At 44.6% G+C, this 11,608-nt stretch overlaps 1 pseudogene; it reads right to left on the reverse strand.

Annotated features, from left to right (window-relative positions):
• Positions 1–389: 389 nt before the first annotated feature.
• Positions 390–3,562, reverse strand: LOC138721375 (apoptosis-stimulating of p53 protein 1-like; annotated as a pseudogene).
• Positions 3,563–11,608: the final 8,046 nt, after the last annotated feature.

The following is an 11,608-nucleotide window of genomic DNA, read 5'->3' on the forward strand; positions in this document are numbered from 1 at the left end:
AAGTAATAGGTGAAGATCTTGGGTGCTAGAACACAAAGACTTGATCAGTAATGAGAACTCAACATTGACCAATATTGAACAAAATAATATCCAAAATCCTGACATGGGACAGTTACTGTGGAGCTGGAGCAAACTGGACAGCATATCTGCACTCCACAAATGACACCTCTGAACATTGAACACAAGAAAGCTCCTACCACAGAACCTTAACTTAAAACACTGCTGCAGATGAGAGCTGGCACAACACTAGGTAGTGGAGGTATCGCTCTCCTCATCAGTGGTGGGTCACATAAAAACGATCCTCATTTACAAACTGCATATCTTGAAAATCTTGGTTGCTGTCCATTTAACAAGAGAAAGCACCATTAAAACTAAATATCATAGTTTTATTTCTCTGTGAAATGATCAAAAATGATGGCTCCAGTGTATGTTTTAAGTTTCCAGTTACCAGCACGGTATTGCACTGTTGTACAACTGAATTCAAGCCAGGGTTCGCTGTCTGGGTTTTATTCGGGGGTGGAGCTGTAAAATCAGAATAAATATATTAGGCTTTGCATGGCTGAATCCAAGTTCAGTATAAATCAACTCAGTTACAACCAAGGGGTACTTATTAGCGAGAACTGAGTCATTAAGCATTCTGGGTTTGAGATGTTTGTAAGCCATTGCATGTTCTTAGGTAGCTTCTTAAAAATGAAACCAGGAGCAGCAGGAGACCAAGGGCTGACATGTTCCTACCAACAGCAGCAAAACTGCTGCTCTCACAGGGACTTTGTTCTTTCAAGTCGTTCTTTCAAGATCCCAGACTAGACCAAAGGATGCTTTATGTAAGTATGAGAATCCCACACCGAGCCCTGTAGAGTGCTCATTTCCTTCTCTGCAGGGTATTCTTTAAGGATTTTGTCTTACTGAGTAGCCTTACGTTCCTGCTCTCTCATGACAGCAGTGTTCCATTAGACTGAGAGCAGCACAAACAATTTACCTACGGTTGTCACGCTCAAAGCTCTTCCCTGTTTTAGGTTTGTCCATATTGATATTTTGTTCATCTGATGCCAGGTATTGAAAAACCTTCCTAAAGAACTTCCTGGGCCAGAGCTTTGAGCAGCCTGACAGAGCCACTGCACTTTACGTGGGGCTCTCTATTTTAGCCAAAGGAAAAAAAATCCTATGACAAATTTAAGCATTAATGTATTTAACTGGGCAAATAAAAACCAGCACTAAGCTCCTAACCACAGCCTCTCATTTTTGTTTAAAATGATGGAGAGGCCAGAGAGAATAAGGATAATCTGCTTTGCAACACATCGTAGTGTAGCTGCATGGTGCACCCAGGGATTCTGACCAAAGATCAATCTACAGAAGGAAGTAAAAAATAGAAGGGAGAAGGTAAATTAGTAAGAACTTACCCCAAGAAGATTTTTAGGCACGTAGCCTTCTTTGTCATTGAGGCGGGCCCACCACCATCTGTTTCATTGTCATCCTTGCGTCTTAGGATCGTAATGGCATCGTGCTCGTGGAATGACAACTCATCACTATTCTGGGCTTCATAATCCCACAAAGCATACACCACGCCTTTGTTCGTCACTCCCAGCTTCTCTTGCACTCCTGTTAACAACCAATCGGAGAGCACCCTAGATGGTGAAATAGCCTGGTTTTCCCTCCAAGATTTTCAGTATGGACACGGTGACCCAAATATTAGTCTCTTAGTAATAAATTTTCATTAACAATTTTCAGTGCTTCCATGATTAAATGCTTTCAGAAATCTGTATAATAAATGAAGATCTTACAGAATATTTGAAACCAATTTAGAGCATGAGTTTTTTTCTCCTTTATTACATGTGCAATAGAAACTTTACAATCTTATTTTGTATAACAAGTGATAGGACAAGAGGAAATGGATGAATTTACATCTTCTATGTAAATTCAAAATTTGTCTGCTCCATCAAGGTATTTTTCTTGCAAAATATATCTTAGTAACTAAACACATTCCGTAAGTTAATTATTCTTAAAGTACTCGTGTTTCTTCATGTGATCTGCTACAAATCTGTGCATCTGGAAGTTGGGAGTAAATCTGTCAAGATACTTAACAACTCGTTGCTACTGCCAAAACCTCCCATGGAAGCTTTTCCTTGAAATGGAGCCAAATCAAACTTTCAAAATCTGTAACATTAGAAGGAGCCTGTGAAGTAACTGAGAATAGAAGGACTGAGAGCACAGAATAAAGAAAAGGCTGTTTTGGTTTTAGCATTTTGAAAGAACAGGTGATGGGCAGCATTGTCAAGTCTGGGGCCTAAGCAGATTGTGCCAATCAGAGACAGCAAGGAATTGATTTTTGAAAAGCTGAAGGAGTTTGTAAAGCCATGTCACATCTTACCATACAAGAACTGGGAGCACTGAATATAACCTTCCATCTCTTCACGCTTTTCTGCAGCAGTTTCTATATCACTTATAGTTGAAGTAAAAATAGCTGTCCCAGATTCAACCAGCAGTTTACTGAGATTGCAAGAAGCAGCACAATTGCAAGGGTGTCCTGAAATAAAGCAAATATGCACGCAAGAAAAAATGAACTTCCATGAATCCTAACTATGTCGTCTTCCCAACACAGAGTTTAGCCTGTCTATTTTTAAAGGAAACAGTTTACGATTACAGTATATACATGCGTTGTCCAAAGCCAGTAAAGCAGCTGGAGTGGATTCCAGTATTTACCTGCCCTCAATAAAGTCAAACAATATGAAATAAATGTTAGCACAAATGTCCGTTTTCATAGCTTACAAAGCTGCTGGGTGTAGAAGGTTATTGTATCCCTTCCAAACACTGCTGAAGTGCTACATCTGCCTGCAAGGCTCCATTCCAGAACCCCCAACTCTGTGGTGAGTTATATGAAGATTAAACTAACAGATTAGGTTTTGTCGCATGTTATTTACAGTTCAATTTTTTCAGCATCTGGACAAGAAATGCAACTGCACCACTAAGGTTTACTTAGTGTATGATTTAAGTGTTCTTGCCCACAAGCTAAGCACAGTGTAACCTTGCATTTGCACTCGTCGCCATCTAGCAATGAGAAAGTGCTCATTGCAGGGGGGTAAAAGGAGAGGAAATGGTTCCCAAAACAGGGCTTGACTAAATTTGGAATGTGCATCAAAATGGTGTTTCTTCCCGATGCCAAGTGAAAAATCTCAACATGTATCACCCATCACTGTCTGCTGCGTTTACATTTACGCCAAAATCAAGCAGAAACTTCACAATGTGGTGATGACCAGCACACACTGCGTTATGCAAAGGTGTAATTCCTTCATCATTTGGTTTACTGGGATCATCAACCTGTTGAAAACATAAAATAGTTGAGCTCTTTTTTTTTTTCCTAAACATTTGAAGTAGTTGCCATTGTTTAGAAGCTCACCTCATATATCATGCGTTGTACAAGATCAAACTCTCCCTCTAAAGAAGCATCTAGGAGGAGGGCCAGTGGATTGAACTTCACTGTCAGACCGTGGTCTGTTCTTTCTGAATTAGGTTTCTTCAAGTTGGTACGTTTTGTCTGAGTAGAGATGAAGGTTGGAAGGCATAATTTCAGGTTGTGTAAGTAGTACAGATGATTCCATTACTTTTAAACTAGCTTAAGACTCCTGTCCTCCTTAAATAGTAATTAGAACTATGCAAACATTACCATTATAAAGTCTCTAAATAAAAAGCTTGATATCTTACTACATCCTACTCAGTTAAAAAGTGAAAAAGCATGTCAATATAATTTAGAAGCTCCTAATTAACAGGTCGTAAGCACAAGGAGCGAAGTTCTAAAGTCAGTGGTTTTTGAGCACTGCTACCTCAGTTGTATACAAGCTGAATGTGTTTCTGGTGGATTGCCCGAGACGCTGTCAAATATTTTGCTTAGATTGGAAAGCAAGGCACAACCAAGCCTGAGCATCAGTCTCTGCTCAGAGGAACTTCTGCCTTGAATTATCAAAAGTTTTTGCTGTAGATCAGCACTGAAGAGCTTTGCTGTAGGAAATGAAGCTATTTTATGTGACATTCTAGCTGGCATTATCAGAAGCAGCATTCTTAAGATCTGAAACACATTTACATGAGATTCAAGAATATGCTGAATCACTCACATGTGTCTTTGTCACTTTCCAGAAAAAAAAGCACTTTTAGAGAGTGCTTTTGGTCTCTAGCACTGTAAGATCCATTTTCATTTATACTTCTATTTTGTGTGGCTATTTCAGTTTGCAAAAGAAACCTTTCACAGTATGAGTACCATTTGTTGCCAGCATATTCCATTCTCCAAGAAGTATCCTGGCCCACCTGTGCTCGTGAAAGTGCACAAGGTCCCTTTGTGAACCAAAAAATGGAGGTATGCTTTGAAACAAATGCTGAAGTGTGTTCATATTTCTGCAGAAGACTATTGAAACAATGGCTGATGACACTGCTGAAGCTTTTGTGAGGAGTTTCACAAGCTGTGGGTGAGAGCCAGAGGCACGATGGACAGCAGGTTGTGACCGAAATAGCATGTAGTTGAGTCGTTTCCTAAAGTCATTAGAAGAAACTTCACTCTGGTGCTAGAGCTTTTTCAGTTCTTTTTCTGATCTCTCCTTTTGAACCTGTTGCGTGTTTCTTGGGGGGTGGGGGGTTCCCTCTCGTGCACCTTTGAGCTTTCAAACCAATGCAAATGCTTCCTGAGCAGGTTCATCTTGCCAGTTTCTTTTGATTGAGGACAAGGCTGAGAATCTGGGGGACAAAGGAGAATGACAGGCCCTGATTGAGACCATGAAGACAATGCAACCAGACTAGCCTGCTGCGTCCCAACAGACTGTTACCACAAAGTCAGGCTTGCCAGTGGCCCAGGCCACATCACTTTCATCCCATTAACTGCTTCTCATTCCAAGAGGCTCCAGGTTTTCCCTTGTCTCTGGCATTTTCCTCAGAGTTGCTTGCCCTTCTGCAGACTCTTCCTGGAGACGACTGTCCTGGATTGAATTTTCTCTGTTTTGTATTCTGTAGAACACCTGAGCCACTGACCTCTCTGGTCACAGCGGCACAACTGAGAACTGTTCTTGACCAGTCTGGTTTCTGACTCTCGGAGGATACCTGGCACAGATAGACAGATGCTGCAGGATCTCCGTTCCAATTGTGTTCAGGCACAACTAAACACCTACTGTGCAGCCCCCGGGGCCCAGCAGTGTCCCGGCCACCAGCTGTCTCCTGCCCAAGAGCATGCTGCAGGTTGTCACCTTTCCGTCAGCCCTTTGGCCGTACTGCTACAGAGACATGATTCCTCTCAAGAAGGGAATTAGTACAGTCTGGGGCTGGTAGGGGTGAGATACGTAGGTACTGCCCTGAGGTCCCAGTCCTCCAAATATGTTGAATTGCCTCATTTGCACTTGAGAAACAAAACACAAGCACCCCTCAAGAAACCAAACCCAACAGTTAGTAATAAATGTTTGCAGTTTCTGAGATTCATGCCCATGAGAAGCTGCTGATGGCCTCTTCCCTCCAACTGCTGTTCCTTGCTTGGCTCAGGGGTCTCCCAAGGCAGGGGAGAAATTCACCTGTGTCCTCCCTGCCAGGTGGGTAGGAGGGTGAATCAACACTGGAGACCACTTGGGGAAAAAGGGTGGACCAGCAGCAGCAGAGGTCCTAATTAGCAGAGGTGCTAATTCCAGCCTCCCTCCATGACAGGGGAGTAGGATTTTGCTGTAATGACAACCTTTGACTTCGCAATATGTATTGGGTCAGGTTATTCATCCTGTCATTACCCACAGCTTCTCTTTAGCAGCTTCTCTTTAGCAGGAGAACAAAGTAAACACTTGGGACTGGAGGATAGGGGCTGGAGGGGAGGAGGTTGGCTCAGTTCCTAATAAATAATGTCCGCCGGGCAACAAGGCTGCTGAGCGGTATATATATGGAGAACAAGTCTTAAGAAGAGCAACTGAGGGGACTGGGCAAAGCTTCTGCAGCCAGAGGCTGTACCCGTTGCTTCATTCACAGATTACTGTGGAGTTTGTCCCCTCTCTCTCTCTGAATTGGTGCATTCATTTAGTCTCCATAGTTTCCTGAGGCTGTGAGCACCTCTAGGAATGCTTGCTGAGGGCTCCAGAACTGGAGACAGTACTCCAGGTGAGGTTTCACCAGAGCGGAGGGGCAGAGTCACCTCTCTTGATCTGCAGGCTCCGTTGCTTTTGCTGCAGCCCAGGATACGGTTGGCTTTCTGGCCTGGGAGTGTACTCTGCCAGCTTACGTCGAGCTTCTCATCCATCATCACCCCCAAGTCCTTCTCTTCAGGGCCCCTCCCAACTCATTCTCTGCCCAGCTAATACTTGTGCCTGGGGTTGCCCTGACCCGGGTTCAGGACCTTGCACTTGGCGTTGTTGAACTTCATGAGGTTTGCACAGGCCCTCCTCTCACACCTCTCCAGGTCCCTCATAGAGGAAGGGAACCACATCACATCTTTAAGTGCCTGGGAGGCGAGGAGGAAAGTTCTGCTGCCTGGGATGGACAGCGTGGGAAAGTCTCTGTGGTCTCTGCTCTTCTCAGTCTCTTTGGTGTATTGAGTGTATCTCTTCATGCACCTCAATCCAGCACAGCAACACTTCATAATGAGAGCTGCTTTCCGGTTAGAAACCTGGCCATGAGTGGCCTGTAGCTGGAGCCAGAGACTCGCCTATTCCACTGTGCTGCTGAAGAAGCAGAACAAGTGAATGGCTAAAGGCATTCTTGCCCTCTCCAAAACACTGTCTGGAGCTGGGCCCTGGTCTTGTTAAAGCAACGTGACCTGGGGAAGAGAGAGTAGCAGCTGTTTCCAAACTTTTGGCTGCCCCAGATCACACGCACTCTGGAATGGGGGTTGCCCATAGCATGGTAGCTGAGTTTTTCATCCTCTCTAGCAGCTTTTTTTTTTTTTTCCTCCTGTGCTGGTGATGCAAAATGCAGGAAAACAAGAAGAGCCATCAATCAGGGTACTAGTGAGGTCACTGCAAAGATCAGGGATAAATCCATTAATCCATTGCAGAGGACAGGGTAGAGTGGAACATAACTCTGCTGAGCATGGAGTGCTTTAACAGGCCACAGCAAGAGTGGCATGAAAGATGCGACCAGCCCAGCAGAAGGAAGGAGTGAAGCATACACATGCGCTGCCAAGGTCTTTTGGTCACCGCTGAGTCAGTCCCACTGCAGGTGCAATTGGCAGATCCCACGGACAAATTCGAACCGGACCGTGATCTCTGGACTTTGGCAGGTTGGCAAAGCTGAAGCCTGGCCTGAGTGCAGGTGCTGTGGCTCAAATTCCTCCCTGTGCAAGCACGACTCAGCAATACCCATCACGGTGCTATACTGGGCACTGGCATCTCCACAGGGTTAAGTTCTGGCCAAAGCATTCCCCCACTCCAGATAACATGCGTTCATATTTCTGCAGAAGACTATTGAAACAATGGCTGGTGACAGTGCCGAAGCTTTCCCGAGGAGTTTCACAACCTGTGGGTGAGAGCCAGAGGCACGATGGAGAGCAGGTTGTGACCGAAATAGCATGTAGTTGAGTCGTTTCCTAAAGTCATTAGAAGAAACTTCACTCTGGTGCTAGAGCTTTTTCAGTTCTTTTTCCATGTGTCTTCCTCAATCTGGAACCTGCCCTCACCCTCGGGGCAGGAGAATAGGCTTTAGTGGGGTCAGAGACAGTGGGAAAGCCTCATGCCAGGGGGCAGTGGGCCGGTTACTTCTGTCGGGGCTAAACCTTCCTCCAGAAAAGGTTGTGATCCCTGTAGCCCCTATTCACAAGCTTTGACTGCCCCAAGAGGAGTTACAATCTGCAAGAGATGGGGGCAAGCTGAAGACAGAGCACAGAAAGCACAGATCTAAAAAGTAGGCGAGCAAGTGAGTGGGTAAAGTCACTAACCCATGCAAACTACAGCTGTTGATGACAAGCTGATTAAAAGGACATGTCCTCAAAATAGTGGTAGAGAAAGGTGGAAAAGTTGTTATTTCCAAACAACATTCTTCCTGGAATCACGCGTGTTTCATGTAACAATTAATGGAAACTGCTGTCCAAGCGTTATGACCCTGTATTGTTTTAATACAGTTGATTATACAATAGCGGATTATACAATACTTGATTTGCTCAAGGCCTTTTTGATTTCCACCCTGCCATCCTGCTGAAACCCTTCAGATTGTTGGCAGGATGAACGTGGAGCACGAGACGTCTATAACCCTCTGATAGGATGAGAGGAAATTGTCTCAGGTTGTGCCAGGGGCAGATTCGATGTGATAGTAAGAAAAAAAAAAGGTTCACTGAAAGAGTGTTGAAGCATTGGAAAAGGCTGCGCAGGGCAGTGGCGGAGTCTCCATCCCTGGAGGTGTTCCCAAAATGTGCAGACATAGCACTTAGGAACATGTTTTAGTACAGACAGTGGTGTTGGGCTGATAATTGGACATGATGACATTAGAGGTCTTTTCCAAACTTAGGAACTTTGTGTTTCTAAGATTCTGTGCTGAATGAGCATGTACATGGAGAAGACGGTGCTCAATCCACAGTGGGAGTTGCCCACAGGGAAATCTGCACCCACACCCGCTCACATCACTCCTGGGAAAAGCGTCTTTCTAGAAACGTACTGTCACAGCGGCACAGCAGAAACAGAGATCCTGCCATGGACAGGCCCCTTCCCACCACCAGTATATCCGCCACCAGCCTCCCACTGGTGTCACGGACGCACCAAGGCATGCCCGTGTCCACAAGCACAGAGGTCAACGCCAAGGGTGCCAATGCCAACTCATGGCATGGGGTGTCGAGGAGCAAAGCATCCAAGAGTCATGGCACCCATGAGTTGTAAGGGCCTGGGAGGCTCTGATCTGCTCCGTAAAGGGAGCCGCTGGGAGCCCTCTCTTGCAGGGGAGTTTCTACTTTGTAGGTGCAAAGGCATCGCTGCCTCCCAGCTGCCTCGTCCCCTCTCCTACCTTCCCCAAAGGTCCCTCTCCCCTGACATCAGCTCCCTCCAGCCCAGCCCCACTGAACCCCTCTTCTCCGTGGCTCCCAGAGAGGAACAATCTGGATAGATAACCTCATTCCTTGCATGTGCTTTAATTCAGAGTGAGAAGCTGCCTCCTGTCCCCAGCAGCACCCAAGCCTTTCAAGGAAAAGGAGGGGAGTCGGAGGAAGCACTGGATTGTGGCAGGCCTGAAAACAGGCCAGAAGTGATTGCAAAGACATTCCTGGCCCAGGTCCCTGAGACTAGAGAGGTGACAGAGAAAACGAAAAAGGCTATGATGTCAGTCCTGCAGATGTCCAAAATGCAGGCGATTGATCTGGAGCTTGCTCATTGCCCGGTAAGATGGAGCGGTCAGTTTACTGCTGCCATCCAAACAAGACGCCCTTTCCTGAGGTGCGTGTGTCTGTGGAAAAACTTTGCTTACTGCTTCTGCTCTCCCTGCTGGCATCGGCTTCATTGCACTGGGCAAACACCAGGCAACCACTTGGCTTCAGCCTCAGGTGAAGCTTTCCAAGGGCTTAGTTAAAATACTTATTTGGAGATTTGGGTTCTTTATTCATCCAGAGGAGTTAGGTAAATTCTTGAGTATTTTCAAAGCTCTGCTTTCCTTTGGATTATTTCTGTTTAGAGAAGGAAGTATTAGAGAGCATCCAGCAGAGGGCCACGAAGAAGACAATAAAGAAGGAATCTATTGGAGAAAATCTAGAGGGTTTACGGCAATTGGATCAGTTTTAAGTGCTCAAAGGCAGAGATGAAGATGTTGCGAGGGGTACAGGAAAAGGATAGAAAGAGTTTTTTTGTTTTACTTTGTTCTTTAAAATGTCTTTAAAAATGCCACGCTGCTTGTCTGTGAGAGTATCACAGCAGAGAGGCCTTTAACTGGTAACTGTGCCTTTGTTAGGTAAACTCTTTTTATTTTCAAAGCTTTGAATTACTTTCAATTAATTTAGTGTTTAAAGAAGGAAGTATTAGAGAGCATCCAGCAGAGGGCCACGAAAATGATGAGGGGACTGGAGCATCTCTCTTAGGAGGAAAGGCTGAGAGACCTGGTTCTGCCTCACGAGAGGAGATCATATCAACGCTTATAAATATCGAAAGGGTGGGTGTCAAGAGGATGGGGCCAGACTCTGTTCAGTGGTGCCCAGTGACAGGGCAAAGGCAGAAGGCACAAACTGGAACATGGCAAGTTCCATCTAAAGATGAGGAAAATCTTCTCTACTGTCAGGGTAATGGAGCACTGGAAAAAGCTGCCCAGGGAGCTTGTGGAATCTCCTCTGGAGACAGGGCAAGCATGAGCATTGACTTCAGAATGTAGTCAGGAGATGGGTGTTGTACTTCTAAGAATGAGTAATTGATTGCCGCCCTTCTAGGTGGTGGTATCGGAGATTGAACAAGAGATCCATTCTGCAGAGGAGCATTGTGGAGATGATATAGACTTTGAAGAAGAGGCTGAGCTCAGATCGTTCAGGCTGAATGAAGTGACATGCCGTTTGGAGGATGTTCAGCTGAAGCTGCAAGAAAGGGACAATGCAGAAGAAGTAAAGAAATCTCATTCTTTTTTTACTCTACTTAATGTGCTTACACATTACTCACACAAACTTTGGTTAGTATTTGGTGTCTGTCCCTTACTCAGCCAAAGGTAAAGCGATCCTTGTGGGAAGATTGCCAAAGTAATGAACAGCTGCGCTTATTTCACAAACTTTGGTGTGCTTAAATAGTTATTTGATATTATTTTTTGCATTGCAACAAGAAAGAAGAATTTAATATCTCTGCTTTAATACCTCTTTGCTCCTGTTCCATCATAATTCCTTCAGGTTGTGAATAGTGAAACATTTCTTTAAGCTGGAGAATGGGAACATCCATTTGCTGCTGGTTATGCACATCTGAAGGGGCAATGGGCTGTGCACCCACAACGGGGAAATGAAAGATGGCACCTAGCACTTCATCTGTTGTCAGTTTGAATGTGCATTTTAAAACGGAAGGTGTGATTATGTTTTGGGATAGCAGAAGATTCCTGCAAGTTCCAGATAACTTGGACTCGTGAGCCTATGAGAAATCCAGCCCTGCTGCAAAGAAGACAAGGATTTTTTTCTAATGTTTTGCTGTCAGCATATAGCATATTTTGATGTGTTTAGCCTGAAAGTTCCTCAAATGTAATCATTCTGCCTTTTATATGCATGTGTACCTTATCCTGGAATTTACAACAGGACTATGAAATCTATGAGTGTATTTTTAGAGGAGGAGAAATTCTTTTTAGTTTCTGCAACCTGAGTACTGAAACTTGTGACTCTCAACAGATCACTGTAAGGGGAACCACCGCCTCAATTGTCCACGCCACCACCTCAATTGTCCACGCCACCGCCTCAATTGTCCACGCCACTGCAGAATTCACCGTCCTGCCATTGGATGCCACTGAAGAAGCCAAAAATGCTTAATTCTATCTATTAATCCGAAAAAAAAAATGCTAGAAATGTAATTAATATAAGTGCAAACAGCCTCAAGTCTGGTAAAATATTAATTTCTGGCCTGTTCCGTTTTGTCCTTCCACCAGGATTTCAGCTGACGTAGATAAAACACTTTTATGTCATACTAAATGTCATTGCAGATGGTTGTATTTTACATAGGGAAATCCTGAGGTGTTT

This window comes from Phaenicophaeus curvirostris, chromosome 5, assembly GCF_032191515.1.
Source record: "Phaenicophaeus curvirostris isolate KB17595 chromosome 5, BPBGC_Pcur_1.0, whole genome shotgun sequence".
Classification (NCBI taxonomy): Eukaryota; Metazoa; Chordata; class Aves; order Cuculiformes; family Cuculidae; genus Phaenicophaeus; species Phaenicophaeus curvirostris.